General features: G+C 37.5%; 1 long non-coding RNA gene across 3 annotated transcripts; it reads right to left on the reverse strand.

Annotated features, from left to right (window-relative positions):
- Positions 1-14,014: 14,014 nt before the first annotated feature.
- On the reverse strand, positions 14,015-17,438 carry LOC118487678. Of its 3 annotated transcripts, XR_004882619.1 has the most exons (4): positions 17,299-17,438; positions 16,549-16,636; positions 15,051-16,028; positions 14,015-14,942 (listed from the first exon to the last, which is right to left on the reverse strand). It is a non-coding gene; the product is annotated as an uncharacterized LOC118487678 (long non-coding RNA). The 3 variants fall into 3 exon arrangements; XR_004882618.1 differs by having other exon boundaries at positions 15,051-16,636; XR_004882620.1 differs by having other exon boundaries at positions 14,015-14,954; positions 15,051-16,636.
- Between the last annotated feature and the right edge of the window lie 10,477 nt (positions 17,439-27,915).

Here is a 27,915-nt window from a genome sequence, read left to right on the forward strand (position 1 = left end):
TCAAATTTGCTTTTCATATTTCTGGACTTGGTACACTATTCAGTTGGTGTTCTTGCTCATTTTCGGTACTAGTACCTGTTTGGTAGTGATACTATACAAATTTCATCCCTACTTTCGTCCTTAGTGTCTCATAAAAGACAATTTTTCCTATTTAAACTTTAAAAATTTAATATGAAAAACAATCTCGTCCTCTAAAAAGTATCATAATATAGTATACATAACTGAATAAAAATATTTGATTATTAATTCAAGTGTATAATCTTTTAATATTTAATACACTCTTCCTACAAGTTTAGTTGAAGGCAAAAATATTGTGATTCTCACTTCACTTCTATTGATGTTTTATTTCAACAATGGAATATAGAAGGGAAAAAAATATAGAGTTTCATGAATTTTGAATTTAAAAACAATTAAAATATAGCCCAAGAGCTAAAAGTAATATATTTGGATCTTAATTATTTATTGGTTAGGTTAAATGCTTTGGTCGGATCAAAATATAAGAATGGGCTTGTTGGGCCGATCCAACACATAGAAGATAAATCAATCAGGGTTTAACGATGCATCCTCTTATATAGGATGGTCACTCCTCCACTTGAAGGCACTCCATTTGGATGAGTCCAAACTCTACACATCTCATCTCTTTTTTTTTTTTTTCCTTTAAGAACCAAGTTATCCTTTGTTCACCTATTGCCAAGGAAGCCACTTCCTATTTCTAAGCCATCTAACTCCTTGCACTTGAGTCGATTCTTGTAAACCAGCTTCTTACCTACTGTTTACTTCTCGTAACTTATATATCTATATGCTTATATATCACCTATTTACTTAATACAATTATCTTAGATAACTCGCGTCAGAGGGTGTTTCTAAAGCTCCGCCATGGGTCACCTTCTAACGAGTTCTTTCATGTTGTACCTCATATCTAAGTTCAGGACTCGCTTAGTAACGCTTGTTGCAACTACATATGATGTTAGCACCTGACCCGGATTTGATGTAGTAACAAGTTGGAGCCCACCATGGGGCATGAAGTCGTATTCTCTACTACACTCATATTAGTATAATTCATGTTTTTTACATGATAATCATATACGTGTTTCCAATTTCCCCTCGGCATGACTCCATTGTGATGGTTTTGAACTAGATCTATGTAGGTCAAAGCCAAATCTTATTGAACAAATGTAAGAGTCAGGTAGATCCGGGACCCTCAAACCAAATCTGGATTTGTGTGTCCATGGTCGAGTTTCATTTTCTAAAACAAGGCCCACAACCTTAAAAGGCCTGATATTTTGAGGGTTTTCCTTTACAACAACAACGCATTTGGTAAATATGTGTTTTAAACAACTAACCCGGGAGCATTATGAATCCTAAAAGACGTATGGGAGAGGAATGGCGTAGAAGTTAATGTGATATGTGAGTTGCATTGATACTGCTAACAATAAGTTTGAAAGAAGACTATTACACCTTACAACAAAACTTATCGACATCATCCTGAGCTTCCATTCATCTTTCGATTTCTCTCGAATAAACATTCGCTTTCATCAAGATTATAATAGTATCTTGTTCCATATTGCTTGCTTGTCGGATGATATTAGTCACTTGACTGCAACAAATTTTCATTTATGTAACTTCAAAGTTACATATGAAGAGTTTGCTAGCATGATAGTGAAAAAACATTCCCCCTCTCCGATTGCAACTACCGATTGCAACTACCGAGATATATGAAGAGTGGATAAAAGTTATAAACAAATTCTGGTGGATGATTTGGGATGTGAGGAAGACTTCCTTAACGAGAACTGCAATTTGCTAAATGTCGTTTAGTAATAGCAAATGGTGACGGTTGTGTTGGTCTATTTAAAAAAACCCGCTTGAAAGCATGCAAGCACCATGGTTTTTATTTATTTTTTATATTAGGCTTTAAACGTTATATGCCGTGAATTAATAAATCTCTAAACCAACAGTAATTAGGAAACACTCAAACTCTATTACTTGACTTTATTTATAAATCTCATGCATATTAGATTGATTCATAAATTAGACATAGCATAACAACGGTAGTTACCAATTTTAGCAAGTACGCTCTTAACTATTTTTAAGGACTTATGTTTAGTTAATTAGATACAATTTGGTTTGTAGATTAATAATCATTGGTTCGAAACCATTGCTTTTTGGAATCTTAAAAATGATCTTTTACACATTAAGGCAATCTTTCTTATTGTAATAAACACATTAAAGATAAGCTTTTAACACTGTTCCAGTTAGAAACAGGAGCTAGCTGGTATTGTGTTTTATTCCTTGAAAAAAACATGTTGCAAGATAAAAAATAGTGTGAATTTATCATTTTTTTGAAAAAAAAAACCATTAAAGAGTCAAAAATTTTAAAATGTTATAAATTAGAAGGAATACAACACCCTTTAAATGTTATAGATTAGAAGGAATAAAACACTTCGTTTGAATAATTTGGTGACAATTTGTTTATGCAGGTGGTAAAATGTCGGATGAATCGGCTCCGCTTGACATGTTTAAAAAACAAGAAGTTGGTTTCACAGAAGGTTTCGTCAAAGAATGTGGTGCAGCCTTTGACCAACAGTTTTGAATGAGGATGAGGAGTATGATGACTTGGATGCTAATCATTACCAAGTGCGAAAAAAAAAATTGCATTAAAGGAGCTCTTTGGAGCTTAAAGCCTACTTCAATACTTTGACCGACTCTCATATATATATTTTCTTGAAGAACAAGAAAAAGTGGTTTAAGACATGTGTGGTTTGGAATACCAAGATTTTAATTATTTCTATAAATTCAAGGAGGCTGTTCCATATTTCTTAGAGATGAAAGAAACTTTTCAAGGTAAGATTTCTATTGACTTTTGACGTGCGTGGGTGTCGGTATATTTTTTTAAGATATATTTTAGCTCTTTTTACTCGTAAATTCAAGTTTTAAATTTGTAAAACACAATATACTACTATCACTCTACACACACGTTAGGGCAAGTGCACCCATCGCGGACGTAGTATAGTGATGTCAAGATACTTAGGTCGTCCAATGACACAAGAGCTTTTAATACCGGCTTATCGTTAACTTCTAATCTAACCAAATTTTGAAGAAAATTCAAAGCTATAAAAAGATTAACTAAAGCAAAAATAAATATAAGAAAAAACAAATAGACAAGAAGGAATAACTTGGTTCCAACTCCTCTTTTATGTATCCTTTTAATGATTTCCGCACTTTGGGAATTTTAAGAATTATCTTTAAGTTATAGTAGTAGGCCCCCATCCAGGCAGCGTTACCCTCAACCTATTGGTCTGAGTCAGCAGGGATATAGTCCCGCAAGGTCGGATTATCGAAAGATAATTATGTAAGTTATTAATACGAAAAGTGGTAGGCCTCCTTCCAGGCAGCATTACCCTCAACCCTTTGGTCTGAGTCAACAGGGATACAGTCCTCGCGGGGTTGGTTTAAAGTTTTAATAGTAGTTTATAAATAAGGGATTCAAGCGGTTTCTTACTCTCAGTCGGGCCAGTCATTCCTAGCCAATCCATGGAGTAGTACTAAGCTTGAACCAAGTTCTCGCATCATCTATACACTGAACGAGACATAGAATTACCCAACCACCCTTCTAACCCCCTTCCAAGTAGTTAACGCGCGTTATATAGACCCTAAAATACAAATATGTGAATCAACAACATATGAAGAATGGTTAGATAAATTCGCCTTCAATATAAAAAACTAGTTATTAACGTCATTAATACATACCCAAATAAAAAGAGCCAAAGATTGGAAATAAAAAAGAAATACATAAAAGATTTGTATTCACCAAGTGATGTAAGAGTTTAGCCAAGCATGCCCTTTATTTGACAAAGACTCTTACGATCGATCTTGGATCCCGAGACTACTATGCACTCTAAATGATGGAAGATGGATGATGGTGGTGGATGATGGTGGTGGATGATGGTGTTGTAGTGGTGGTGGAGTGATGGAAAGTGTGAGAGAAGTGGTTTGCCAAGGGATTGTTTGAAATGGAGCCAAGCACCCCTACTTATAGCTGAAATCAGAAGCTCAACACGGCCCGTGCCCGCCTGGGATGACCGTGTGTTCATCTCTCTCTCTTTCTAATGTTGTGACAGGTCTTGTACTAACACAGCCCTGTGTGTCAACGGCACGGCCCGTGGCCAATGTACTTGCTGTACTCTCTCAGATTATGCGATTTTAGCTCCTTTTGCGTATTTTAGCTTCCTTTGTACTATCTCAGATTGACAATTTTAGTTCCTTTGTACTATCTCAAATTGACGAGTTGCATCAATCCTCCTTCTCTGTATTTTAGCTTCTTTTGCGCATTTTAGTTTCTTTTGTACTATCTCAGATTTTGCGCATTTTAGCTCCTTTTGCGCATTTTAGCTTCTTTTGTACTATCTTAAATTCTGCGATTTTAGCTCCTTTTGTACTATCTCAAATTGGCGAGTTGCATCAATCCTCCTTCTCTGTATTTATGTTGATTTTTGCTGTTATTTTGCTCCTTTTAAACATTTTAGCTCTTTTGACACTGTAAATTAAAAAGGAACAAAGAAACAAGTTTTTTCCAACATTAATACCGAAAAAGGGTTGATTTTACGCCGTATTTGATACAATATATATGATGTATTTTAAGCACATCAACTTCATATTTGTGTATATATATACTCTTCAAATTGACTTCATATTTGTGTACATATATATATACTCTTCCAAGACACTAATTTATGTTAATTACAGGGTTTGAAAGGCAATATAATGAATGTGTTGAAGAGATTGATAACATGGTTGGATATAAAGAATTGGATGTGACAATGTACAACGAATACAAGGCCAGCTTCCATCTACAAATCAATGGGATTAATACTAGGCCGGCTTCCGTCTACACATCAGTGGGCTTCCGTCTACATATCCTTAACGAGAACTGCAATTTGCTAAATGTCGTTTGGTAATAGCAAATGGTGACGGTTGTGTTGGTCTATTTAAAAAACTCTCTTAAAAGCATGCAGACACCATGGTTTTTATTTATTTTTTATATTAGGCTTTGCAAGCCTTAGGAATCAAAGCAGGTGGTAGTAGTAAGGAAAAACTGGAAAGGTTATATGCCATGAAACTTGTTGAAATCGAGAGATTTATGCCACTAGAGGAACTAATGCCGCCCAGAATACTCACCAAGGTTGCAAAAATTGCTTTAGTAAAAATGTAAAAATTTGCGGTTTTGTCTAATTCCCTTTTTAACAAATTCTAGACGTTACAAAGATCGTTGATGAAGGTGGAAGAGGGTGCAACTCCAAACTATCTAGCAGAGATGGTGTTTCACAAAAAAACATATTTTTATTTACTATTGTTTTTTAATACACTAGCTTAATAATAATAATAATAATAATAATAATAATAATAATAATAATAATAATAATAATAATAATAATAATAAGGGTTATTGGATTTTATCACCCTCAACTATTCGCTATTGGCCACTGTCACCCCCAACTAACACTTTGACCCCGCAATTCCCAACTTAATACTTTGTGTCTTCTGTCACCCCGGAGTTAACCTGCCACTAACTCTGTTAGTTTTTTATCATACATGGCCAATTTTTTATGAGGAGGCTTGTTTTTTATGATGTGGCAAGGTGACGTGGATCTAGAGCAATTATAACCCGTTATATCTCCACCCACTTATGAACCCTAAATCAATACCATTATATCCTTCTATTCTTTCCACTTTCTCTTTGCAACCACAACAATCACCAGCTACCACCCAACACTTCATCCACCATCGCTACCTACCTCCACCTTGTAACCACCGTCATCCACCATCACCACACACTTCCACCACTAACAAGTAAAACGTCGGCCAATACCACCACCTGAAACGCCGTCAGACCACCGACACCTGAAACACCGGCCACTACCACCGCCCAAACGTTGTCGGACCACTAACACTTCAAACGCCTCCACCATGTAACCACCGTCGGACCACCAATACCTCCACCATGTAACCACCGTCGGACCACTAACACTTGAAACGTTGGCCACTACCACCGCCTGAAATGCCGAACCACCACCACACCAACCACCACCGCTGCACCTCCACCGTCACCACCACACCACCCACCATCGCTGCACCTCTACATCACCACCACAACATCACCCACCACCGCACCATTCCGGTCAACCCCATAATCACAACAACTCTACCTTCAACCACCATCAACCACTACCTCCGATCTATGAAGAACAATGAAGGGGAGAGATAAACCAAGAGGGTGGCGGCTGGTTAGTTAGATTTAGGCTTTGTTTTATGAGAGAGAAAAATAGCAGATGGTAGAGAGAGAGAGAGAGAGAGAGGATGTTTAAGTGTAGAGAGAAGAGAGAGAGCAACTGAAATGGTAGGAAGGAATAAAAAGCAAGATGATTACCCTTTAATTAAAATGTATCGTCTTTAGGTCAATGAAACTGAACATAGATACAAACAATAAGTTGAGATTCATGAACAAACCTTTAAATAGTCTTTGTCGTTTTCTCGCACCATATCTGAATATGATGGTCCAATTGTTTATGTCTTACATCCTTCTGATGATCAATATCAATTCTTCATCTTTGAGGAACATCCTTTTGAGAAGCACACTGCTTAGGTTGCTTGAACAACTCATAAATTTATTCTTGATTTCTCCGTTTTGGGCGATTTCTTCCAGAGTTAGAGTTGTAGCAGGTGTCTGAACGGTTCTTTGGTGAAGAAAGCTAGCCCCAAAACTGATCTTGATATCCTTATCTTTCTCTGTCGTGTATCGGGGATTGAGAAGTAGAAAAAACAAGAAGAAGTAAAAAAGTGGAATGCATTTGAACACAGAGATTAATACGAGAAAAAGCCCTTGATCACTAGTAGATCGCAGGCACAAAAACCTCGGGTGGTGAAAACTATCAACCACCAACTATATTGAACAATAAAAATAGTTACAACTTCGGATGTTGATCAAGTGTGTTACAACAACTGATTGCTAAGAGTGTTTGTAAGCTTCTGGTTCGTAGTGTGTGTATGTGAAAGTGAGAATGTGTCCTATAACACTTGATCAACCTTTTTTGAATAACAATAATAACTAAGTCCGAAAAACTTGCTTGACCACGTTCACTCCCCATAGCCATTGTGGAATAAGCACGTGCAGCTTCCATAACGAATTACTCCCGAGATTCCAGCTAACAATTTGCGTCGAATATCAGCAATATTCGGGATCACCATGCCTTGTTTGTAAAAAAGAAGTTGACCAACTAAAGAGAAATCAGGAACTGATGTGGGATCAGCTAATTGGTTAATTACATTGCTGGTGTAGGGGTCCGAAAGCAGGCCAACTTTAATATTACCATTTCAAAACTGTAGGGTACTGAAAGTGCGAATAAATCACTCGAATGAGGTCGACGTGACAATGCGCCGGCTCCTTTGTTTTCCTTTCCCGCACGATGAGTGATAGAGAAGTCATACGACATAAGTTTAAGTAAGAGTCATTGTTGCTCGGTGGTAGCAATTCGTTGCTCCAACAAAAACTTCAGTGTGTAATGATCCGTGCGACTAAAGAAATTGCGACCCAATAAATAGTGATTCCATTTTTGAACTGCGAGCACCAATGCGAGTAATTCGCGATCATAAGCAGATTTAAAATGATTTGAAGGTGAAAAACCCTTACTAAAATATGCTACCGGATGATCTTCTTGAGATAGTATGGCTCCCACCCCATCCGAAGAAGCGTCACATTCCATAGTGAAATCTTTGGTGAAATCTGGTAAACGAAGGACCAGTGTTGACGTTAAAGCTTGCTTTAACTGCTGAAAAGCGTTCAAAGCTTCGGTAGACCAAATGAAACCGTCCCTCTTAGTTAGGGTCGTGAGTGGACGAGCTATTAACCCATAATTCCGGACGAAACGTCTATAATACCCATAAGCCCCAGAAATCCACGTACTTCCTTCACTGAAGATGGGATAGGCCATGACTGAATGGCTGAGATTTTTTTTTTGTTCCACTTGTACACCTGCAGAAGTAATAACATGGCCAAGAAATACCACTTGGGGCTGCCCAAAGCAACATTTAGACAACTTAGCGAAAAATTGATGGTTATGGAGGAGTGCTAGAGCCTGTTCTAAATGATCAATATGTTGTTGCTCCATGTTATGACTATAAATTAACATGTCATAAAAAAACCAATACAAAACGCTGTAAGTGAGGGAAAAATAAATCATTCATTACCGATTGAAAGTTTGATGGGGCATTCGTCATGCCGAATTGCATGACTTTGAATTCATAGTGACTCGAATGGGTTCGAAAAGCTGTCTTTGACACATCTGATGGATTCACTCTGATTTGGTAATAGCCCGACCTCAAATCAAGTTTAGAAAAAACCGTTGCGCCGTACAACTCGTCTAAAAGTTCATCAATATTAGGGATTGGGTACTTGTCAGCCACCGTAATTTTGTTTAAAGCATGGTAATCCACGCACATTCGCCATGTATCGTCTTTCTTTTTAACCAGCAAAGAGGGACTTGAAAAGGGACTAGTGCTATGTTGTATAAACCCGGCTGTCGGCAATTGAACTTGTTTTTCTATCTTAGTTTTTGGGAATACGGATAATGGTATAGTCAGATATTTGGAGGAATAGAGTTAGGTAACAAGGGAATAGAGTGGGAAGTAGTGCGAAAGGGTGGCAGGCTATTCGGTTCGGTAAAAACTCCTTGGTATTTATGAATTACAGGTTGTAATGGGTGAGGGATATCTAGACATCCATATCAATGGCTAAATGCTAAAAAGAGGCAGATTTTTGAAGACCAGAGGATATACCTTGTAACTTATATTTCTTGCCATCTATAGTAAAGAGCATGAACATCTCATTCCAATTCACCTGGACAGTATTAAGAGTGGAAAGCCATTGGGTACCCAGAACTAGATCTGCTCCTCCGATTGAGAACGGGTAGAAGTCTTGGACAATATTTAGGTCAGTCAACTTCACAGAAGCATCTTTGCAAAGCTGATTGCACTTTATAATATCACCGTTCCCGATCTGGACGCCAAAGGGAGTAATGAATTGAGTGACCATCTTCGACTCTCATACCAAAGTATCAGATATAAAATTGTGGGTGGAGCCGCCGTATACTAAAATCAATACCTCAGTGCTTCCTAAAGTTCCTTATAGTTTCATTGTGGTTATATTGGATTTACCAAGAATTGCATAGAGACTTATTTCTGCAAAATCCTCTTGCTCAGCCGATTCTCCCTCCTTATTGGTATTCACCAGTTCGACTGTTCATCAGAAGCTTCCAAGAGTTTAAATGTTCCGGTCTTACAGCGATGACCTGGTCCATATTTCTCTCTGCATCGATAACACTCCCCTTTCAAGAAACGATTTTGTTTTTCTTCCTCAGAGATTCGTAGAGGGGGACGCTGGCTGCTGGGGTTATAATTGTTAATCTGGGCTGAGTTTTTGATATCTAATATATTAGGTTTTGGGCTTGGGCTCCATGTGTTTTTAATGTGCTTGTTAACACTCATCTTGGATTCATACTCTAGGGCTAGACTGGCTGCATTGTACACAATGCGTGGTTTTTGTATACATACATCAGCTTTCAGCTCCTCTTTCAGGCCATTCAGAAACACCCCCAACAAGCAATTTTCTGGCCAATTTGCAACCCTAGCCGATCTCTTGGCGAATTCTTATCGGTACTCCTGAACGGATCCGATTTGTTTGATGCTACAAAGGTACTCGTCCGGATTCTGGAACTCGGCTGGACCGAAGTCCTTTTGAAAAGCAAGGACCAATTCCTCCCATACTTTAATTGTTTGATCTGTTGATAACCCGGAAAACAGATCTAAAGCATCTCCTTCTAGATGCATAGAGGCCACATCCACTTTCTCTTCATCTGGGATCTGATAATAGCTAAAATACTTTTCCGCTTTAAAACCCACCCACGTGGATTCCCTTCATCATAAGCATGAAAGTCATTTTTTTGGAATGGGCGGTAATGATGGTGGTTTCGCCAGGAACTCTCATCTTCATCACTGTGTCCGGAACAACCCTTAGAACAGTTGAAATTGGGGGATTGATTTTTTAGGGCTGCTACTTCTTCCTTCAGTGCTTCCATGGAATCCAATCGGGAAGCCATGGCCATTAATTGGGCTGCAATGGCGGCGATGGGTTCTGGGTCGTTTGTGCTCCGGGTTGAAGGTGCCACTACGTTTTCCGGCGATGAAACCAATGATAGATTCTAAGAAAAATAGCTGGCAAAATATACTTGAATTGAAAGGATAAGGCCCGATTCGAGAGGGGCTAGGTCTCCGATTACAGAACTGAGTTTGGGAATTAAAAACATAAGAATGAAAATAACTAAAATGACAAAACCTGCTACTTATAGAATCTGTAAAACATAATTAACTAATTGTTCCTAAAAAGAAGCTTGAAAACTGCTTATCCGCTACTTCTGTTTTTCCACCAGAGAATGGGTCAAACAAGTAGTTCAAAAGTGAATTAAATTGAGCTTTTCAGCTGATGTCTTGACCCGGTTCTTCTGTCGTGAGTAGACTAGGGGATATGAATCAGAAGGTCACATAAATACACGAGAATATGATGCTAGGATTTTTGTATGTCGGTTTTAAAACTTTTGGCAACATGAGACTTTATGATACAATATTTGAAAACATTCGATTAACGATCCGTTTACAACTATTAGCAAAAGCTTATAAGCAGCGACAAGTAAGGGTGTCTGGTTCCAAACCCGCGACCTCTCGTTCAACATTACACGCACCAACCATCTGTTCTACAAAGATGGATCTCATGTGCTTTGGGTTTTTATTTCATATATACATTAAATCATCAATTATCTTCTTCGTTTAAAGACAATACCCAGCTGAACCCACTGTTTAAGTTTTGCAAATTCAATCATGGTTCAATATGTTTATAAAAGTGAGGAGATACGAGCATAAGCTTCATAAATAAAGAATTATACCGACGATGACGACTTGGGTCCTGATGCAAACTCCGGTTGGCCCCGGTGTCGTCTTCTCATTCCGGCAGGTTGCGGTTTATTCCAGCAAGTCTTTCTCGCTTCCAGAAGGCAGAGGAGGGTGAAGTAGACGAGCTAGAGGTTATTAGGCCTGATTATATGGATGATGATTGGGTTTCTTTAAAAAAAAAACTAAGCTAATGCCCGCGTTAAACGCGGCTTTAACAATGACTTTACAAAATTACCATTTTAGCAAACTATAATTGTATGTTCAGTGCTTTTGATAAAATGAGTACTTTCGATAAATTACTAATGATTAAAATCCATGGTTTTTATCTATCCCAAGTTAAAGCCCAAATTTTAAATACAACTAAACAACCGGGCCTTATGCATGCGAGTACTGCCTTGGAAAATCTAGCACTTAAACGACAATTGTTCAACTTGAGCAGTCTGGTGGCCTAATTGAAAACATATAGACCATACTCATTATTACAAACCTTTCAAAATGTAACCCAATGCTCATCTCTACTACAACCAGAAAATAAAAGGCCCAAGTACAACACAAAAATAACAGATACAATAGTGAAGCAAAATGGACTTTTGATTGGGTATAGGCAACAACAATTTGACAAATAAAAATAACTAGTAATAAGACCCGCGCGCGTTGTGGCGCGGGTACTTCGCAATATCGAACGGATTAGTCCAAGTGTTATGTGATGTGTTAACCATATAAAAACGCACGTTTTGACGTATCCAATTGAAGTCAATGTATCCTATAGTTGCATTGCGATTGGATTAAAGCGTAACATAAATCGAATTTATATCGTACAATCATAACGTATTATACGCGACCCGACTAACTCGAATTTATATCGTCAAGCCAAAAACTCTAGAGGGGTCAAAGTGGCATTTACAAAGTTCATAAAAAGTTAAGTCGTTAAAAATTGCATTTCCTAAACTTAAGGGCTAAGAAAGGGTAAAGATAAAATTTGATAAAGTTTTGGGGTAAGAAGGAAACTATAACAAAGTTGGAGCTGAAAAGGAAACTACCACAAAGTTGGGGTGTCAAAAGCAAACTATTTGTAAAATGGAGTAGTAGTTTAGGGACTAAATTTGCTATTTTATGAAACTTTGAAGGTACCAAAGTCAAGGGGCTAAAATTGCAACATCGTGAAAGTATGGGGGATGGGGAGGCAAATCTGGTGAGGTTTCCACCGACTTTGTCTTTTGACGGGTGGAGACATATAGAAAGACAAAACACGATTCGTAAAACACAGTGCGTAAAAGAGAATTACAAAAAAGTGTAAAACAAAAAGGTAGACACAAAGTGTAAAACACAATGCCTAAGACATTTTCGTAAAACACAATTCATTGTCATTTGCAAAAGTAAGAGTTGTAGTCTAGGGGTTACAATTGCAATTTTTTTAAAGTTGGACGGGTGTAACAATGGAGTAATAGTACATGGGGTAAAAAACAAATACTAAAAAAGACAAAGTGTGAAAGTATATGGGGTGGTGGCGAAAATGTGTAAAAGATGAGGGGGTGTTGGTGGAAATGTAAAAGAAGAGGGTTGGTGCGTAACCATGTAAGAGCTAAGGGGGTGATGGTGGAAAGCCAAAGTAAATGGTTGGTGCTGTCAAAGTTTGAAAGATAAGGTTGTGGTTTTGAAAATTCAAAGTAAAAGTTTTAGGGACTAAATTTACCATTTTATGAAAGTTAAAAAATTACAAAGTCAAAGGGCTAAAATGCAATATTAAAAAGAATAGGGGGCAAGGAGGAAAGCTGTGGGAAACCCACCGACTTTCTCCTTTAAGATTGTATACAATATCCAATGTTGATTCCTCATCAATAAACCTAAATGTATGCAATTGTAGTCTCTTTTATATTTCTCTACAAACCAAATTCCCACCTAGACTCATCATTGTAATCACGACACGGAACTATAAAAGGATTGTACCCGAATTCTCCATTCATTAGCATCATAGCGTCCTGCTCCTGCATCGCCAAAGGGAAGATAATAAATTAAAAAACAATGAAAAGATTCTTCGTAAAAGGAGAAAAAGATGAGTGACTGTAATTCAGACCAAGCTGAACTCATTTTAAACTGTTCAAATGGCAATTGAGTTGACTCGATAATACATGGGAAAATATCATACACGTAGCATCATTCCAGGTATTATGACATCCAAATATCCAATGAACTGTAACCATTGCTTAAAACAAAACCACGTTGCAGCTTTGTATTCTCAGTCTAGACAAAAGTTGAACCACCGCTGTTTGGTCTACTGTGGCTCACCAGACCACTGCAAACTACTATAACCGGCTAGAGCTGAAGTGGCTAGTGTGGTAAGAGCATTCTACGAGTATTGGCGATAATCTTGTTTAGTGTATGAAGGAAATGCAAGTGGTGAGATGGTAGATGTGGGAGCTGTTAGAACTACGTTGACGATTACCAACGAATAGTATTGGCCAAAAATAAACATACCAGCAACCGGCCTGATTCTTTTCTGTTCAAACTGGGTTTACAAAAAGGATCTCGGGCTTGTGCAACATAGGTGACACACATTTTGACTATTGAGATCAAACACACTGACTGGCCATAAAAGAATTTAAATTTAGTAAGCAAAATGTGAATTACTACATTTTTTAATTTCTATTTCAACGGTTACAAAAATTATATATTTAATAGTCTCAAAAGTGAAGCTTGAACTAGGGGTGAGCAAATTAACCACCATAACCGATAACCGAACCATAACCGACATAATCGAACCACTTATAATCAATAACCAATATAACCGATGGTTATGGTTATGAAACTTTGTATAACCGCTCAATCGGTTATGGTTATGGTTATCAAGCTTTGGTTAACCGAATATAACCGAACCGAAGTTGTGATGTTAACTTTACATAATATATTTGTGTTTTACAAAACCATATAGAGGGTTTTTACTAAGATAAAAGTATGTTAGTAACAAAACGATCTTGATATAGATATCATTTATTTTGATAAAGAACTAAGGTGTTATGACCATAATTGTTTTTGTTTGAGAATTACCTTATTAAAAAGAACTCTAAATCAGTAGTTTAACCAAAAAGTTTAGTCTTCGTTATCTTATAAAAAAGGCTCAAACTAAGTTCAAATCGTGCACAACGATATTTATTTCAAACCTTGCTTGGTTACTTAACCGAAATTAACCAAAACCGAACCATAACCGACTTCATAACCGATTAACCATAACCGAAGTTTGGTTATGGTTATGGTTACCAAAACTTCATAACCGAACTAGCGGTTATGGATAGTAGTAAAAACCGACTCAAACCGACCCATGCACACCCCTAGCTTGAACCATAAACCAAAAGTAAGTTTGATTATTTGCAATTAAATAACTATTTTCATGATAAGGACAAGGCTAATCGTTTTATGTTTTACCTTGTGTGTTTGGCTTATCATCCTATGGGTTGTTCTCCAAATCCCCAGCTAACATTTGCCTCATGTTCAAATTTTTGAGCCAGCCTTGCAATATCTATAAGAACAAAAAACATAATATATATACAGTAGGATTTAGTGTTTGGTTTACCAACTCAAAACCATAGATAAACAATGTGAATCAGATAGGTTTGCAAATTTTAATTCCATCTTCTACCACTCCCTCCATTCAGAACTAAAAACCAAGCAGAAATACAGTATCAGAAAACCTATTTTCGGAATTGTAAGACCCTTACCAATAATTAACGATTTTCGTGTAAATTTAAACTAAAAATGTGTATGAACAATTACACATACTTATGAAAATACGGGTTTATTTAAAACTTTTACAATGTAATAATAATACAACATAATGTATGTGAGTTCGTCGTTTAAAACTGACGACGAAACAACGTGCAGGAGCTTGCATCTTGATTGTGTTTGGTCCTTCAACAAGCTTGATCTTCATCCGTAAGCTTACTAACGTTTACCTATAATCAAAACTAACACAAACGTTAGTTTTGATATTAATATAACAAGTTTTATCAAGTCCCTTTCAACTAAATAAACAAAACAACAAAATTTTGCAGGTTTTATACCTGTCGCGCCGCGTGACGGGATTTTGATGTTTGGTCGCGTGCCGAGACTAGTGTCGCGTGCCGCGACGATGGTGACCCCCACCTGTCGTGCAACGCGAGACCCCCAAATCGACAGAATGTTTCTCAAATTGTTGCTGCACTTGCCCAACTCAAACTTAAACCAAAATCCTAACTTTAAAACTTCATAACTTTTGTTCTACTCATCCGATTCGCGTGATTCTTTTTCCTACGCGATCGTAATTTAATTCTCCATCTTATGGAGTTAAAACCTGATATCTAACTTCTCAAAATATAGGATTTCAAGCCCTCGGTTTGAAGTTGATTTACTAAGACTTTTGACCCGTTTAAGTTTAAAACCACTAACTTGTTTCTAACTAATCAAAATACATGCTCCAGTGCATTTAACACAAAATCTTTAGCTCGGGTTCATAATTCTTATGAATTACGCAACTAGTACGCAAGCTATACGCATAGATCCGTTTTGACCGTTTAGGGGATTTAAGCAATTTAGTCTAAAACTAGCTCTTTTCTTTTCACACTTCGTAATTCCACATCTAAAATATTTACTTATATTCCACCACAACTATTTTTTGTGGTGGATTTGGCATAACTAATTAATTATCCCAAACTTACCCTTTGGTTGGTCATTTTACGCAAATGACCCATTTTTAGGCATTTGATCCACAAATGTGTATCCCTATAACTTTTATTCAATCTACGGATTACATAATCATAATTCAAATTCCTAAACAATCTCTAAGGGTCGTTTGTCCGGTTTTCCCATCAAAGGTTTTTTTGGTCAAATTTAGTCCCCCATTTTATGACGAAGGACTTTCGCTACTTATTGGCCAAAAATGTATGTTTAACCACAATCATATTTATACGTACCTGGCTCGGGTCAACCTATTGACCCGTTTCAATACATTGCCTCCATAATATGCTAATCCATAACATTGCTAATTCATAAACCATTTTATCCTGTAAGCATAAGACTTGACAAGTACTTATTAGTCATCGTTTGTTAAGTGGCATCGAAATTACCATTTGACCCGTTTGGTCTAAATGACCAACATTTTGTGCTTAATTTGAATGGTATTTATTTACCATTTCATTTAGTAACTCTCTTCGAATTTTTCACCTTTTAGTTATGTCCTTAACCCGTTTCTTACGCGATTAACCCGACATAGTTTATGCCACTTGATGCCTTTTAAAATCTCGATTTTTATCCATTTATATGTGGCTCAAATCATCGTTTACCCTTTTTATCCGTTTAGGCCTACTCATAAGGTAGCCATTTGAAAACTCATTTTTACATATGTTATTTCACGATTAAATTGTCATTTCGTCCTTTTTACCATTATACATGGTTTTCCCAACTTTTGATATGTTCCAACCCATACCATTTCGCGTCGGAAACCATGTCTTAAATATTATCTTTATCGTATATGTGATTTTTAGAATAAGCTCGTATTCTACAAAAGGCGTAAGTTTCACTTACCTTTCATCCGGCTATGCTCTTTTCCGCGGACTCGAACCGTTTGACCCGCTTCTTCCCCAAGCCTCCACCTAGCTCGTTTAGCGTCAAACTATCGTCATCATTTACAAGGTGGTTAGATTAGTCTTTAACAATCACGACTATTCCACCTTACGTATTTTCTATGTCAAAACTACTATTCGACTTCATAATTTGTTAGTTCAACTTATCAAAAGTTAACTACTTTTGATCACATGATTTACACAATTAAATCTAAATCAACATGATGTTTTGAACCGTTATCACTTCATATTACGCATAATTTGCCATATCATTCCAATGCACGTTTCACTCGAAATTTCAACATTTTAGCTTTCATTTAGGTATTTTAACAAACACCTGATGGGCATAATTTTACACATTTACAAACTAGTTCATAACTAGTTATTTTTACCAAGATTAACATCTTTTACCAATTCAATGTCTAATTATGCTTCCATATCAAGATTAACTTCATAAAGCCTTATTAACACCCAATTCAAGATCATAATTCTAGTGTTCCTCATTATTTTTAAAAAACCCATTAAACACCTAAGTAGGGATTATGAGTTTTATCAACATGAACACAATTTCATTAGTTTATTAACTAGGGTTTGTTTCTAATCATGCATTCATCCTATTTTAACCCAAATAACCACCATTCAAGCTCAAATTTCGGATTTCAAGTGTTTATCAAGAATTTGAGATGAAACATAATAGTGAAATTTGACATACCTTATGATCACTTCACTGAGGTGATCACTAATCCGTGCTTGAATTTCAATTTGGGTGTGATTTGGCCTTCCAATTGCTTGAATTTAGGCTAGTTAGGGTTTGAACATGAGAGCTCCCTGGCTCCTCTGGAAGTCTCGACCAGAACACGGGTGTGTGTTTTAGTGTTAGTGTTTTATTTAATTAAACTGATTTTCTAGTTTACCAGTTTTAGTCCCTCAAGGTTTCAAGTTTTATAAAAAGTTTAACTAATTCATGTTTCCTTTATTGCTTTAACCTCACTTGACTAACTAGGTTGATTATTCCTAGTTAACTTAATGGGTTCGAGAAGTTATAACCCGCTATATTTTAAGTACCGTTACATCGGGCCTTTTATAAGCTTTATTTCCTCAAAAGCTTTTATTCACTTTCTTATTTAATATTAGGTTTATTTATTTACCTCCTAATATTCACCGGGTTTACTTTTAGCACTTACGGTATTTTACCCGTTTATTTTCGGTTACTTTAATATAATTAATAAACCCATTTTTGGGGTGTTACATGAATTTTGTCCATAAAAAAATAACACTAGAAAGAAAAGCATATATATACCTATATAGATCGAGAGAATAGCCTGTGGTCGTCGAAGAAGTTGGTGCACTCGGGTAGACCTTCAATCTTAACAATATCTTGTTTGGAAGACATGTGGAAGAATAAAGAGTTCAGAAGAAGACTATGCAGGAGCAGGGTAGAACATCAAATCCATCTCATCCATCATCTTTAAAGTTCGATTAATTATAAATGTACCTTACCTCCACCAGCTTATAACCTCAACCCAAACCCCGGTGTCCATAACCCTGATGATCCAAAGATAGTTAGACTCAGCTGACTTGAAAAGTGAAATATAAAAATATTTTCTATACCAAAGATGTATAGTGCTCTCAGGTTTGTGTTTGACTTCAACATATATAAGCAACCTAATAAACCCCATAACACCATTGAGATTATACATGAGCCATGTACCATCATCAATAAAAAAAGCACAAAGTGAGTTCCCTAAATACACCAGCACATCAGTGGCGGACCCAGAAATTTTTCTATAGGGGTGCGGAACATTTTTAAAAATTTTAGGCCCCTAGATATATAAGTAAAAAAATCGGTGCGTATCGGGTCGGGTCGGGTCAGGTCGGGTCAGGTTGGGTCGGGTCATGTAAAACAAACGAACATCAAACTAAATTTATATAATAATAAAAAACGTCGACGCCCTGCGGGTTTTCATTTTTTGAAATCTATTCAAAACATCATCTAAAGCTAATTTCTTAAGCAAATCTTTCTCTATTTAATTTTCAACTATTGAAGCCCTAGAAATCATAAGGTAAGTTGTAATCACCCTAAAAATATATAAGCAACATAATCACCCTAAAAATCATCTAAACAACGTCAAAACACACAAAATTTCAAACCTATTTAACAACTTTATTACCTTTTTATCTCCTATAATATCAACCAAAATCATCAAAATAACAAAGAAACTTACCCGTGTTCGGATTCTGGTTAGATTTGGTGTCGAACGACGGTGGTATGGTGGCTGATTAAGGTGGTCGCCGGCTGCTGGACTGTTGTCGTTGGGTGATGTTATTCCTTGGCAGTGCGGGGACGAAAGAGAGAGAGAGAGCGGGAGAGAATTTCTAAAGCTTTTGGGCTTTAATTATTTTATTATAGTTTGAAATATTGTTAGGTTTGTTTATTGGGCTAAGACTTAGTGGGCTAGCTAGTTATGAATTATAAGTTGGTAAAGGTATGAGTATTTGAGTTTAGTTAAAAGTTATATAATTTAGGTAGTATTTTTTTTTTAAATAAGAGTTTACTAAAAAAATTAAAATATAAATTGATAACACTTTTTACCTAAGGGAGACGAAAAATTTCAAGGGGTGCGGTCGAAAAATTCAAGGGGTGCAGACGGAAAATTCCAAGGGGTGCGGACGGGATTTTCGATGAAACTTAGCACTAAATATTTTTTTCCCCGGGGGTGCGCCCGCCCACCCTGGGCCAACCTTAGGTACGCCCCTGCAGCACATGCAACCGCAAAACCGCACAATGAAAGCCTTACAAGTAATATAATTCATTAAAAATTTTCTATGAGACGTGTTTACACAAAGAGATAGGTTCTCACTTGATTGTCAATGTAGCGCAATACATCCCTCCGTAGTCATGTTTTTTTAAACTTCTCCTAAAATGATTAGAGTTGAATTAGACAACTGCGTTCAAAATTTCAGTTCAACTTTAAGAGATAGAATATAGACTCACATTTCTCATGTAAGCAATCCATATTTAGCCCTGTTTTACCTTCTCTGTCATTGATTTCGCGAAATATCCACCAAGAAACTGTTTATACCTCTCGTGTTCAGATTGAACCGATCAGCAAGCAAGATTAAACGACTGTATATCGGCTACTCCGATTTTTATCAAAGCAAGTCCGGTAAGTAGAAACTGCCTTTGCACCGGTAATTTATCATAAAAAATCAACAATCTATGAACAATTTATCTCTTCCAGATTGCATAGCAATTTTATATGTTCTCTAACATCATTACTAATAAAAACTATTACATATTATGAAAGGAACAATTTATCTATTTTGACATTTTCTACTACAAAATCATCTATGACAATGAGGTTTGCTTCATCGTTTGTGTAAAACAGAGTACGGATGATGATGAAGAATCAAGCAAGGGTTCCAAGATTGGCAGTAAAGTGATCCGTAGCAAATCCCATCTCATCAATTAACAGAAAATAGAACACATGGCTTTCAAATAAAGAAAATAGAACAAACATAATCAAGAAAATAGATACGCAAATACTTTTTCGAAACCCCCGGTACATCAGGTCTAACTAATTATTCATGTATTTAGGAACAAATACTCCACTCAACTCTGTTATATTGTAAAAGTTCTTTTTGACCAGTTAACAACATATTAATGATCGTGCGCAACTGCTATTACCCATAAGTCTTATTAAAAGAGCTCATAAAAGAGGCGGGTTTTAATTGATGGTCGTGCGCAACTGCATATCGTACTATGAATGACTAACTATTAGTTAATTTTCCTCATCAGTTTGATTTTGTATGTCTCTTACATATTTTCAGCCGGTAGAATGACATATAGACAAATATAATTAAAAATCAAATAAAGGGCTTGTGCGTATTTTGACCATAACGATTAGGTTTTAAATTGAGGCTGTAGTATGACTAATGGGGGTCCTGAGTCGGATAATGATTCATTGGTTGTATTTCTCTGCTACGGTTCTTGGTTTAAAGCTAAAATGAGTGTTAACTCTTGATCAGGCTTATCTAATACTCATAGTAAATGATTACTCGGCTAAGTGGGAGAATGTAAGATTAAATATATTATTGTGCCGTATTTAATCTAGTAGTCATTATAATCATTTACATTATATAGATCAAAATATATAACAACTTATTAAATAATTAGTTGGTAATTGTTGATGGACCATATTACCCTTATTAACTAATTGGGTTTCCTCTTGGGTGCATATCTAAGGAGACTAATATAGAGGTTACAAGGTTAGACAACTTTTATTACTCAATAACATCATTATCGCCTCTCTCTCCATAACCGAATACCCTTTTCGGTTCTTCATCACCATCATTAGTTTGCACCCTAAGAAGGAACCAGATCAAACTGACAATCATGTCTAACTCTATTGCTGCGTCTCCATCTGGATTCTCTGCTGGCCTGTCTGCCGCATCAGGTATGTTATTCATATTTTCCATTATGCCTAAAACAGAACTGATCAACACATACCACTTATCATCTCATAATACAAAGAATATATGGTGATCCAACATTCACTTATGGCTGGAAATATATGGTTGATGACCCAAAACTGAAAAAGTGCAACCTCTTGGTGTTTACTCATCTTGATTAGTACACTTTTGTACTTGATGATTGGGGTTGCCCAATACTAAATAAAATGACTTAAACACATGAACGCTTAAAAGCTTAAAAGGTTCAAAGGTTAAAAACCCGGGAGCTAGGATAACGCAGCACATGTACAGTAATCCGTCATGTCTCTGATTACTTCAACAACTCTCCTAGCCGCAAAAGTAAGACGAGTGCACAGAGTGTAGTCTTTTACCCGCAGGTCAAAACGCCTCAACCCCCAAAATGGTAAGTCCCCCACTGCAAGCATGTTTCACTAGTCAATGGTTTCCTCTTTGAGTGATGACCTTCCCTAAATATATGACACCTCATTTAGTGTTAGAGACATTCTGATCAGCTCTGATTCCATTGGGATCTCTGGTCTTTGCTCTTGAGTACTTGTTCCATGCAAGTCACTCTTCCTCACATTCAACACACACATTTCTATTGCTCCTACATCCGAAGCTGAACACACTTCAGTGGAGGATCTCGAGCAAACAACAAAATCTAACTAGTGAACCTCTCTCCACGTCTTGCAAACGTGGGGGGGGGGGGGGACACCACGACCTGCATTAGGCAAAACTAAACCCTCCAACCCTTTTGCCTACCCAGCCCAGCTACTACCATCGGTCTAGTATTTGTTGCATCAAGAGTACTTGATGTTTTTTTTCCTTGTAATTGATGTGCAAATAGGAAAATGAGGTGTGTGGATAGTTTTAGCTTTGTTGGAAACATATTTTGCATGATACAACAATGCAAGATTCAATTAAACTGAACAACAAAAGTTCAATGTTATAATGTTTCCCTCAAATGGAAGTCAGCTGATAGTACCAAAGGATAAACCTACGCATGATACTCAAGAAGTTTTTGAAACTGAAATGTTGGATATTAATTCAGAAAGAACAAATGTTGTTACTTTTCATGTCTTCACCTACACTGTTCAATATCGCATTGTAATATTCTTTAATCTTTAATCTTATATTTACTATATAAATAACATCTTTCCTAAAATTAACATAATTATGATATGTGTATTTTTTTTTAAATATAGTGATAATTTTTTTATATATTTTATGTAACGCTTGCCAAAGAAAGTTTATGAGATGACAAACCTAGATGCCGGTAGCATTATTATTTATTAGGCTATAGGGTGTGATCATGACCCTCATGGTCACCATGACCCTCCTTATCAGCGTCATGTCACCCACTTCTAATTCATCATCTAAAACCACTACCCTAAGGGTGTGGTCATGACCCAAACCACTATTCTCTTATTTTTATTTATTTTTGTGAAAAGGAAAAGAAAATATTAAAAAAGGAAAGGATGCCCATGGTTGTTATGGTTTAATCCATGCAAACCATGGTGGATGAGGCAAGAGGGTGATCTAGCAATCCATTAACGGTCCTATGTTGCATTGATGACCCAACCATTCTCCCCACACCCTTCAGCCGGTATTCAATTTCAGGTGAGTCGAGATGTCATCCGGCAAGCCAATGTATGTTGTTAATTATTAACCTTCTTTTCTTAAATCAAATGCTATAGAGTATGGTGATAGGTGCCCTTTTACTTATATCAAAAGTGAAGGTATGTTGTTTTCTGAATGAGGTTTCTAAAGGCAGGAAACGTTTCGTTCACGGAGGAAGGTATAATTTGTTGATGGTTGGTGATTATATTTTAATGTGAATGAATATTTTGAATGCTTTGCTTTATGATTATGTTAGATACTATGTAACAACTACTGAATTTGTTTTTTGTTGACAAACCTCTTTGTTTAGAGGTTAATGTTGTGGTTTGTTTTGTTTAACATGCAATGTTTTGGTGGTTTTAAATGTTACCTTTATACTGTTTATCTTTGTTATTTATTTTAGTGTTTGTTATTGTTGATGCAACAAATACAAGACCAAGGCCTGTAGCGATATCTCTGGGTAAAAGGGTTCAGGGGTTAGATTAGCCTAACGCAGGTCGTGGGGTCCCCCCACGTTTGCAAGACGTGGAGAGAGGTTCACTAGTATTGTTTTTATCCTCCTTAGATCTTGAGCTGATTAGAAATCAACCCAGAAAGCGATTATTGGAGAAGATGAATTATTTAGTGTGAAGAAGAGAAGCAAGCATCAAGCTAGTTCTCAAGAGGGAGAAGGAGAATCAGAGAGTTAGGGTGATATCTGCTGATCCTGGAGTGTTTTGTATGGTGAAATGGCCTGCATTTTATAGGGGAAGATGTTTCTCAAAGGAGAAACCCGTGACTAGTGAATCTGTGTTTGCAGTGAGGGGTTTGCCCATTTTGGGGGTTGAAGGGTTTGGACCTGCGGACAAAATGGTGTGCTCTCCCACATGGTCTGGTTGCAGCTGGGCAGGAGGTTTCACACGTTAAGTGTTGATGTGACCGGACACTGTGCTTGTCCTTTTTACTGTTCATGACCGTTGGAACATTTCCGAACCTTTTAACCTTTTAACCTTTTAAGCTGTTGTGTCTCTAATCAGTTTATTAAGATTTGAGCTACCCCCGTCATCAGCCCCCCAAGTAAGAGGTGTTTGGGATGTAAGCTCAAATGCTTCTGACTTTTACACATTATTTTTTATTGCTTAAAGGCTTCAAGGCTTTAAGGCGTTTGAGTTTTGAGATTTGAATTTCAGAATGATAGTAGATGTGATAGGCTTCAAGGTTTTAAGGCTTGAAGGCTTTAAGGCTTGAAGACTTAAAGCATTCAACTTGTCTCACTCAAGAGGAAGTTGAGGCTTTTTGTAAAGAATTGGGGATCGATCTAAAGTTTAATCCGGTGGCTCTGGGTTTTGGCAAATCGATCGATTAGTGTCCCATTGGTTCCATTGCTCCTTATTGCTGAGTATTCCAACTTGCGTCATCCGTTTTCAGTCTTTGTTCTGAATGTTTTAGAGTATTATCGTGTGTCGTTTGGTCAGTTACACCCTTAAGGTCTTGCTAGGGTTTTACACTTTGATGTTTTATGACCCATCGTTGTTGTTGTTCCGCCGTTTCTTCCAGTTAGCCAAGAACGACGATTGTTTTACCTTTGAAACATCTCAGGTTGATGTGTGTTTAATTTCATCTATGGTTACTACCTTTGGTTCTTGGAAGTACCGATTTTTCTGGATTTCTGAGTCCATTGTTCTTTTCAGGCTTGTTTGGAGGCATCCTTATGCTGTTTTGAATGAGCTTGAACCTTTCAAACACGAGATAGATGGTTGTTGAAGTTTATTAGGGGGTGTCCTTCCAGGCTTTGTCCCTTTCCCGAACATCTTTTAGTGCTGATGGATGTTAGCAAGTTGTGGGACAAGCCGGATCGTGACCCTGTGCTCGTGAGAGATGATCAAGGTATGATATTTTGTATTTTCTGCTTATGTTATATTTTATTTGTTGCAGTTATGTTTGCCTTAGACTTTATCAAGAGCGATGACACATCTAATGTTGTGTTTGGAGACTCCGAGGCTACGTCAGACGAAGATGTTGTTGTTAGGGGCACTGAATATAGGTTCGAGGGTTCAGGCTATGTGAATGGTCCCAATGTCAAGGGTTTCACCAAAGTTGTTGCTTCCAAAGTCTCTACTCGTCGTTCGAGCTGTTGTTTGATAAAGACTGCTGACCAACCATCGACTTCTGAGCCGGTGGAACTAAGTAATGACATAGAGGCTTTAGATGATTTAGAAGTTGGGGTTGGGGAAAATCAAAAAAGGACAAGGGACGGCCCTTGGCGGTTTGGCGGGTAAAAAGGCTCTAAGCTTGAAGGGTTCCGGGAAGGGTGGTGAAGGTTCCACCAATGTTAATCCAGGGGAGGTTTATGTGCCGGATTGGAAGGTCACAGTTGGTGACAGCTTCAAGCCTTCATCCGTTTGTGAGGACGTTCTTACCCACTTTGATTCTCCTGTTGTTCGAGGTTCTTGCTCATCTATGGATGATGACCTGATGATTTCGAAAAATGGTAATGGGTGCTTGTAACCTTGTTGCCTTGCTTCCCGAGGGTGTATCCAGATTTCGCAAGAGGATGCGAGAATATGATGTCTTCTCGAAGAAGAGGGATGAGATGAAGGCTTCACTAGCTACTCTAAAGAAGGAGGCAGAGGGTTATGCTGGGAGGGAGAAAAGCTGATGTTGAGGATTGATGAGCTTTCTTCCTAGCACAAGACTGAGATGGTTGAGTTGGAAAAACGCTTGGAAGCTGACAGGGTTTAAGTCAGGGTTGATTGGGCTGCTTTGGAGGTTCAGAAGTAGGCTTTCTTGGAAGAGAAAGATAGGTTGAAAGCTTCACTAGCCCATGCGACTAGTGATAACAAATGGTTAATTGAACATGGATTCCAGCAAGTGGTTACATATCTTCTTAATTCATCGGAGTTCAATAGTGCCTTGGGTGATTCGTACAGCCAGCTTCTTGCTCATGGAAGGCACCAAGGTTTATTTGCTGGTTTTAAGGTATGTGAATCCGGATAGACTCAGCAAAAGTCTTCTCTTTTTCATCCCAAGGCCTTTGATGTATTCAAAGAAACTGTTTTGAAGATAGAACACTTGACTTACCCTTATGTGGGTGAGGTTTCCAAGTGTTTTGGTAAGCCTCTTTCTGTCTTGCAATAGTTGTAACCCACTGGCCTTAATGAGGCTGTGTGTGGTAAAGTGTTGAACTCTCTTTCCAAGAAGCGCTCATGCTCTGATGATAGTGAAGAGACGTTCTCTGATGGTGGTGAAGGCTTGAAGGATACAAGCCTTGAAGCTTCTGAGGTAGCAGGTAAAGGTGGGATGAAAAAGAAGAATGCCAAAAAGTCTAAGTGTGGTGAAGCGGGTGCAGCAAAGACTGTCGTTTCTGATGCTGCTAGCTAAAAACACTTTGACTTTATTCGTAGCTTTCTTAGCACCTTAAACAATGTTATGTGATGTGTTGTGCACAAATAGGTTTTAGGGGAACCCTTAAGGTTTCCTTTGGTAGTTGGTAGCCTTCAAGGCTTTTGATCAATATGTTAAGTTTATGGCCTTTAAGGCCTTGTGTTTAAAACCGATGTGTTTAGTGCTTTATTCCACTCTTTCCTTATGTGTTGATGATTTTTTAATGTTGCTGTATGTTTTTGTAAGCTAGCTTGGTTATATACTTGTAGCTTAAAGCCTTCGAGGCTTCCGGTTGTCGTTTGATGTTTGTGACTTGGTGTTTTGCTTTGTACTTTGGTCACCAAGTTGCATACAACCTTGTATTATTGTGTTTATGTCTATGGAATTGTCTTTGTTGGTTTTGTGTTGTCTTTATGTTATTTATACCTTGAAGGGTTCAGTGCTGCAGTCACTTAGCCTTGGTATTTTTAACAATAAGACATAGCACTTATCCTATTTATCATTTTCCTTAGTTTGATCTTGGTTCGTAAGCCTGTTGGTTATGATCTGCTTTTTAGGAAAACTTTCTAAGGCTTAAGGAACATTTGGTGAAGGCTGTTCAGACCCATCTATGAGACAAGTTAGAGTTGTTCAATGGTCTCATGGAGTTGGATTGATCTAGGAACTCACCCCGTATATAGGTCCATTCAACCCTTGAACATATTGAGCGATGTGGCCTGGGAGCTCATCCCCTTACATGGCCCTTGCCATGGAGTGTTTTGCTAGGTTCTCAACCTGATTATAGGATAGAAAAGACAAATTTTTGATAGAAAAATCATCATTTATTTATAAAAGGTGCACTTTGATTACGAAGGAAAGATGGAACATAGAACATTCTGTCCACACATGGAATCGTTTAAGGTTTTTGCCATTACGGTGGCAAGGAAGCTTTTTGCCTTGTGTATCGGCAAGCTTGTATGATCCTCTTTTGTGCTTTTTCGAGAATGGTGTATGGTCCTTCTCATTTGGGACCAAGTTTGGCTTGATTTTCTTTCTTCCTTGCTTCGTTGTTGTGGAGGACCAAGTCTCCGGGTTTGAATCGTTCATGTTTTACTTCTAGTGTTGTGATAAGCTTCCATCTTTTGCTTATATTTGGCTTCCTTTATAGTGGCTTGGTCACGGGCTTCTTCTAGGGGTTCCAGGTTTAGCATGGTTTTAGCCTGTTTTGCCTCAAGGTTAACGTTGAGTGTTCGTTGTGTGGTAGCTGCTATTTCTGTCGGGATGAAAGCTTCTGACCCAAATACCAAGCTATAAAGTGTTTTCTCGTGGCTTGTTTTTTCGGTTGTTTGAATTGCCCACAAGTCTTTGGGAAGCTCTTCAAGCACTGAGTATCATGTCTTCCCAATCTTGTTTGTATCCTCTTCACAATGTTTCGGTTTGTTCTTTCAATCTGGTCGTTTGATTGGGGATAGGCCACTGAGCTAAACGCTTGTGTGATTCTGAACTCTTTGTACCATGAGCTAAAAGGCTTCTCGACAAACTGTTTGCCATTATATGCGATAAGTACCCTTGGAAGCCCAAAGCGGCAAGTGATGTTTTTCCATACAAAGTCAATGACTTGTTTGCCCGAGATGCGACCAATAAAAATTTCACTCCTCCTTTGGCCGGTGGGAATGGACCAACAATATCCATTTCCCATTTGTGGAGTGGCCAAGCTGAGGGATGGGAACGAAATCGTGTTTAGGACTTTTGGGTACCGGTGCGCGTATCTGGCAGTATTCACATATTCATAATTGTTCAGTGGTATCTTGGTGCATAGAGGGTCATAAGTATTTAAGGTTCATAGATCTTGGACCATAATGAGCTCCACATATTCCCTCGTGTACTTCCTTGA

This window comes from Helianthus annuus, chromosome 15 (genome assembly GCF_002127325.2).
Source record: "Helianthus annuus cultivar XRQ/B chromosome 15, HanXRQr2.0-SUNRISE, whole genome shotgun sequence".
Taxonomy (NCBI): Eukaryota; Viridiplantae; Streptophyta; class Magnoliopsida; order Asterales; family Asteraceae; genus Helianthus; species Helianthus annuus.